Raw genomic sequence first — 7,500 nt, 5'->3', positions numbered from 1 at the left:
TTTCCAAATACTGAGATTCTGAGCGATAACCCGCTCGAACTCGGTATAACATCCCGACCATTACAGGCTTGGAGCGGAACCCGCTCGAGTGTTGTACACGTATAAACAAACCCTAGACGTCACCAGTTATCCCTGCATATACCCCAAATCGACAGCGAGTGCACCGGTAGAAAGGGGGCTGTGTTGATATCCATCGAGAAGGTTGACACGGATTAATATTATTATTATTACCGCCAATCGAGGGCTACTAAAATCAAGCCCGACCTCTGCTGCTCGTCTCGGGAATTGTTACGAAATCTCATGGTACGACGCGCGGGAGTGAAAAATCGGGAAAATCGGGCGGAAGCTGTAGCCAGTGGTAAAGTGAAGCATTGTGATAATCATACCAAAGGCCCCGTGGAACCAAGGGACCCTTTAACTCAATCTAAGGGGATCGAACAAGGAAACGCGATCAGTGGCTTCACAGAAAGCTCCTATATAGCCACACGCTACAAGGAAAGACCAGTGGCAATAGTGAAGCCAATAGTGGCTGACCGACTATACGTGCATGCGGTAGAGCAAATAACTTAACTACTGAAATAGAAGTTCCGAAGAAAGTATACAAAGTACATGATGCTGGTCGATAGGCAAGGCATTGGATTAGGAGGCTAGAGGTCTGTGGTTCGAGACTGTTTGTCGAAAGTTCTTTTTTTCTTCTTCTGACGTTATGATTTTTTTTTTTTAAATAAAACGTATTAAGGATGTTGAAGCGCTTCACGCCGGTCAAATCAGTGCTCAAGATTTTTTATCGTTTGTACAAAGTTTTATGAATTAATTGATTGCAGTGAAGGATGATTTGTATTATAGCATGTGCCCATAACCCATAAAAACATTCAGAGCGATGAATTTACAATAATATTACCTGACCAATATTACATAATGCATTAAATTTACAAAAACTATTACTAAAATTTAGCACTGATTTGACCGGCGTGAAGTGCTTCAACCTCTTCAAAAGTTGTACGGGCTGCGCGCTGAAGGTAAAAAAAATCGAACGAAATATCAATTTTTTTCTAATTTCATTTATTACTTTATCATAATAAAGGCATCAACAACGATAATCTACGGGCTTCCACATCACCCAAGAGGCGCCGTAGTCGATGCGTTCCCATCATTTAACGTGGCGGGTTCCCAGTAGGCCTATGCTACAATCGAAGATAATAACGTCATACAAATGATCCATTTAAATAACTAGCGTATAAGCAAATCACAATAACGTAAAAAAATGGTTCGACTGAAAAATCTAAATACCATGCGCTCTGTAGTAAGAAGTAAATTTCGTTCGTCGAAGATGAATACTAAAATTCTCGACGATATCTCTATTTAACTGGACTAATGCTGTGTTGTTTATCTCGATATACCTAGGTATATTATATTGCATGCGTGTACTTGGCCAGGTGCATTACTTATTTACAAATCTACACGTATGCATAAGCAAATATACTATACATGTATATATTCCCAAACGAAGTGATGATTTTTCCTGCAACAAGTGACTTTTTTTCGAGAAATTCAACTTCAGACAAAGCCGCGTGGAATAGCCACAACGTTGTAGAGACTTGGCCGTTAAATTCGTCTTATCTCGAGCGATCTTTCTAGGAACGAACGACAGTTTTTCCAGTTGAATCTACACGTTCGACTAGTGTGTGTTTTCTGGAGGAAAGTACTCTTTGTTTTTACCTGGCCAAGTACATGCATCCAATATAATATACCTAGGTATATCGAGATAAACAACACAGCATTAGTCCAGTTAAATAAAGATATAGTCGAGAATTTTAGTATTCTTCTTAGACGAACAAAATTTATTTCTTACTAAAGAGCGTATGTTATTTAGATTTTTCAGTCGAACCATTTTTTTTACATTATTGTGATTTGCTTATACGCTAGTTATTTAAATGGATCATTTGTATGACGTTATTATCTTCGATTATAGTATAGGCCTACTGGGGACCCGCTACGTTAAATGATGGGAACGCATCGACTATGGCGCCTCTTGGGTGATGTGGAAGCCCGTAGATTATTGTTGTTGATGCCTTTATTATGATAAAGTAATAAATGAAATTAGAAAAAAATTGATATTTCGTTCGATTTTTTTTACCTTCAGCGCGCAGCCCGTACAACTTTTGAAGAGGTTGAAGCACTTCACGCCGGTCAAATCAGTGCTAAATTTTAGTAATAGTTTTTGTAAATTTAATGCATTATGTAATATTGGTCAGGTAATATTATTGTAAATTCATCGCTCTGAATGTTTTTATGGGTTATGGGCACATGCTATAATACAAATCATCCTTCACTGCAATCAATTAATTCATAAAACTTTGTAAAAACGATAAAAAATATTGAGCACTGATTTGACCGGCGTGAAGCGCTTCAACCTCCTTAACCCTTAGCGCTCCGTTGGCTTCGCTACGGAGCCAACCGTCATTTGTTCCGTAACTCCGTAGGCTCCGCTGCGGAGCCCAATGTTTTTAACATGATTACGCTTAAGATGTTACGAAATCGTCGGCGTTGGCAATTGTTATCTGTAGTTAAAACGTGCTTCACAGACCTCTAGCCTCCTAATCCAATGCCTTGCCTATCGACCAGCATCATGTACTTTGTATACTTTCTTCGGAACTTCTATTTCAGTAGTTAAGTTATTTGCTTTACCGCATAATTGACAGATAAACCATATGCACATGTGTATCTGGAGACTGATTTGCCTTCCCTGTTCCATCCTACTGTCTGTTGAAAGTAGATGGACAGGTAGGGGCAAATCTTACTAATTCAGCGGTTTTACCCGCTCGCGTGAATCCTGGAATTCTTGGTTCACACGTTTCGGCACGTTCTTGGTGCGATAAGACCGGAAGCTAGCTTCCTCACATATTGCTGCAGTCGGCATCTCCGAGATCGCGTGGTTTCTTTGTTGCGTATCTGTGTGTGTGAGATCCAAGTTCAAAAAGGCACGGCACGTGACAATAACACTGAAATTAGTTTCTATTATATAATCTTTGATACGCGTGATAACTCCTACAATTTCTCCATCATTAATTTTATTTAGAATGTTGTTTGTGTTATTAATATCACTCGAAACAAATGGTGCTTGTTTCTTGCAAACAATTTGCGAGTGCGTGCTACAGTCTCTTTTAGTACAAATCCCCACTCATAGGCAGCGCCACAAGATAGCTTGGGATAGAGTCCCTCTAGTAAGAGTCCGGCCAAACCCGGAAGGGACGCCATATTAAGGGCTTGTTTGGCGCCATCATGACATTGTGCGCGGATTTTCAAACTTTCAATCTTTACCATCAAGAGACTCGGTCGAGTCTCGCGCCAAGTGCAGGCAACCCGCGGTACAGGGCTTAACACTACCCACACTACACAATGCGAATATCTCCCATATACGTTGTGACGTGGTGGATTTCACCCGTCTTGTCCTCGGCGGAAAATCACGCCGAAACGCGATACGGGCCGAAAGGCCATTGCAAAGTCCAGGCAGGATCCACCGACCGCAAGGGCCTAATCAAAATTTCGATAGATTACTTTATTGTTTTCTTTTGTTTTGCTTGTACTCTGCCGGAGTTCGAATAGGTGCTCGCTCGCCGTGCCCGTGAAGACGCGGAGAACGAGAGAGATGGAGCCAGCTGGAGTCCCTGGAAGAAGGGAGCTGCGACACGCGAGGGTCGTTTGTTAGCCCCTGGGTTGCCTGGAACGCGTAGGAATCGCGTAAAGGTGTGCGCCGGTCGGTCTTGCATTTTCCGGTGAGGTCGATCGCGTAAAAATACGTCACAACGTATTCACACACACCATTCTATTCCGGAAAGAGCCCATAATATGGCGGAGCCAATCGCTAACAAGCCCCACCGTTCGCCGGACTCTTACTAGAGGGACTCTAGCTTGATGTAACGCTCCGAGCGCCTAATTCCGCGGGATACTTGAAAATCCCACTCGATGTTCGTTGCTGCTGGGTTCCATTGGTAAAGAGTGGAAACTCACCTTGCGAATTTGGAAGGATATTTACGAAATAAAAGTGAATATTAAGATATAAACGTATATATATATTCTGCTCTGATCGAAGGTCGATACACAAGTCTTTATTTCAAACTCAAAACTCCTGGGACTCACCCCCGGAGTCTTTACAAAAATTCTCCTACCAACATAGTTTTAGCCAATCAAGTGCGAGTTCAGAAGGAACAAGGGAGAAGACTGTATGCTTATATTAGCCGTTTCTGACGGTCGATTCTTCGAAGAAAGGACCAACCGTCTCCATTTCAATCATTGGCACTTGACTTGCTGGCATTAAACACTCTTAACGTAAATCAAAAGATTTAAATAAACACAACTAGGCTAGATGCCTTTTAAATAACAGAAGGAATACAGTTTTGGTATTCATAACTAAAAGAACATCTATTATAAGGTTTATAATATAATTTCTTAAATAATTACAACGTCACCACTTGCATGTGTCGATTCTCTCATAGTTATCCTTTCATAACTGAATCTCTTAATAATAATGTCTTCGATTAAATATATCCTATATCTGTCGTTTGAATAATCGCGGGTTTTGATATTGCTAGAACGTATACCCACTATAGCCGGATTCCTGAACTATATCGAACGTTGTCGCATACGTCACACTTGGGATTTTCGGGGCGCCATCTAACCGGCGGGATTGGAACTAAAATTTTACTATAGTATATGCTTGACATACCCCGACCACGTCCTCCGCACCTGTATACCTATCTACACTCAACGGTAGTATATAGAAGTCTGTGGCCTATTTAGACTAAAAGCAGCGGGAAGCGAGAAGTGAGCAGCGGAATTTTATTGTTAGCTCTGAAATACATTTTCTGCCTTATTATGTTAGCTAGTCGTATGAAAATATGTAGAAATAAGTTATTTACCTTCATTAAGTGTATGGAGTCAAGTACACTACATTAAAAGTAGTAATACATAATTTCTCTTAAAACATAACTTCATTGCTAAATAGATTCCAATGCTGGGACTGCGATTTTGGAATCTTGAACAACTTTCAACTTTTCATAGCAGCGACATAGCAAAGAGATGATGGCAACTCTACTTCACGTCATAGTTCATCTTTGAAATAAATTTTAAATTCGGCATCAGACGAAATATGTATAGCCCGTGGTATAACCTCGTTATATGTTACATGCATGCACGGCGTGTTCCGATATAAGCTTTGAGTACTGGCAGTACTGTGCCTTCGTTCCGTTATAGGCTTGCAGAGCACTGTAGCAGTGCCTAGTAACTTTAATGACGTCATGGATTTACCAAATTGTTGTACTGCGAGCGCCTAACCATACGAGGGTCAGGCGCTCACAGTAATACGGGAAATGACCTCCGTTTCCGGTGAAATTGGCGGGAAAGAGTGGAAAAACGAACTGAGGAATAATTTAGAAAATGGACACTGAAATCATTTTAATTGATGCTGACACGAATTTGTCTTACACTATAGAAATATCTCCCACGTCGATCCAAAAAGCAAGAAATGGTAAGTGAACAAATTTTTCAACCAAAATAAAATTACTCGAAGTAAATTTGATGACACTGATAACTTACATTAAACAATTATTATTTTCAGATTTTTATCGGAGAATTGTAATTATAACACTATTTCATAATAATAAATTTTAATTCCGTATATCTACTGTACTAGAGTGCTTAATACTTTCGACGCTGAGTGGCGCCACTGTTATTAACATACTGCAGATACTTTCCATGTTCCATTATACAATTTGAACAGTACAACTGATAAAAACGGAACGGTCGCACAGTATACAGTAATGGCGTCATTTACACAGTACTGAAAGCTTATATCGGAACACAGGGGGTAGTCTCCATTGTTACAATTTAACATCACGACCAATATGCCTGTGCGTATGTACGTTGAAAAGAGGTACAACTCTATTGTAAAGTTTCAAGTTGCTTGCTGCTCGATTCTCGCTTCCCGCTGCTTTCGGTCTGAATGAGCCCTACGGCTGGGTGCACACGAGCGGCAAATGGACGCGAGGACGCAGTGTCCGTTGGACACTGCAGAATACATATATTCTGTCATTCTTCGTGCATTCTCTCTTTCTCTCTCTCAAGATGCAGTTACAAATCCTTCGTCACCTCGGCGTTTCTCTGCAGTCTAACGACTATATTGAGCTCTCATTGTACAAACAGTTTCTGATCCTCTTCACACGTGTGAAAGTGTTGATAAGCTCTTAAGCCTCCTCACCTCTTCGACCATTGAAGCGTTAGATTCACATGCTCCAGTCTGTACTTTCGTAGTCAATAGACCATTAAACCCATGGTTCACCGCCGAGCTCCATATTCGCGTTCGACAATGTAGAACCTTGTATTCACGTGCTAAGCGAACTAATAACAGTATTGATTTTGTCAAGTATAGGTACTCTAAGGATAAACTTACACCTAATATACGACAAGCGAAGGAAAGATATCATCTCATGAAACTGGCCTTAATTACAGACCCCACCAAGATGTGGAAAGAGCTTGCACTTCTCGGTCTAACTAAAAACAACCTTACTTCTCCTCTCCATTTTTTCTCTCCTGACACTCTTGTTGTGCCGTAACGTCTCGGTGACGAAGGAGTTTGTTCGAGAGGTTAGGGCTAAGGTAATTTTTGGGATCGTTGCCGGTTAAGGAGTTGGAACTCGCGTGAAAACAACAAAACAGAGAAGGTTTATTGAAACGATCAAGAGTGTTGTACAGTAGGTCGACGTATGTCGACATTTGAAAATATAGGCACCGTTCGGTCCTCCTATTTCCTGTACCGAGTCTACTCCACGAGACCACCTTATCCGTTCGGATTTTAATTGTAGACTGTCGGTTTTCGGACGTGCAGCCATAAGCTGGACTTCCAAAAAGTGATTATTGTGCGATTTTTAGATTTCCACATATTGGTTGCCAGGCCGCCTTTAGTTCTGACTTAGCGCATTGCCACACGCGTGAACTACTTGGCCTGGCGTTTCTCAATGGGGTCAAGAGACTCCCAGCACAACATCCCTCCCCCCTTAAAGAAAATCGCGCAATTTCTACCCAGCGTTCGCCTCTGGTGGCCTCGAGTGAAGACTCGATTCTGGTCATTAGCCTAGTGAAACACAGCTTCCATGATTATTTTGGTACAATTCCCTTAATCTAACCGGGGTGTCTGCCCGTAGCATTGGTTCTGTCTTGTGGGTTCTGATCGGCCCAGCGAAAACGCCTTTCGCGTGCCCTATTTAATGCCGCTCTGAGGCTATCTGGCCTTGTTACTAGCGGTTCTAACTGGATATTTACCGCGGGCGACACCGAGTTCGGCGTGAGAGCCGGCGTCGTCGGTGTCGAATTATGCCTACGTTTGTAGCACTTGTACACGACAAAACAAACCAATGCTATTGGCGCTATCGTACCCAATCAGTAGCATCCTAGATTGTGATAGAATTGTTCTAGGTGTTGGTTGTCCTGGTCCAGGCTTGCCTT

Source organism: Cephus cinctus, unplaced genomic scaffold, assembly GCF_000341935.2.
Source record: "Cephus cinctus unplaced genomic scaffold, Ccin1 Ccin1_scaffold0086, whole genome shotgun sequence".
Taxonomy (NCBI): Eukaryota; Metazoa; Arthropoda; class Insecta; order Hymenoptera; family Cephidae; genus Cephus; species Cephus cinctus.
This window is presented reverse-complemented; position numbering follows the sequence as displayed.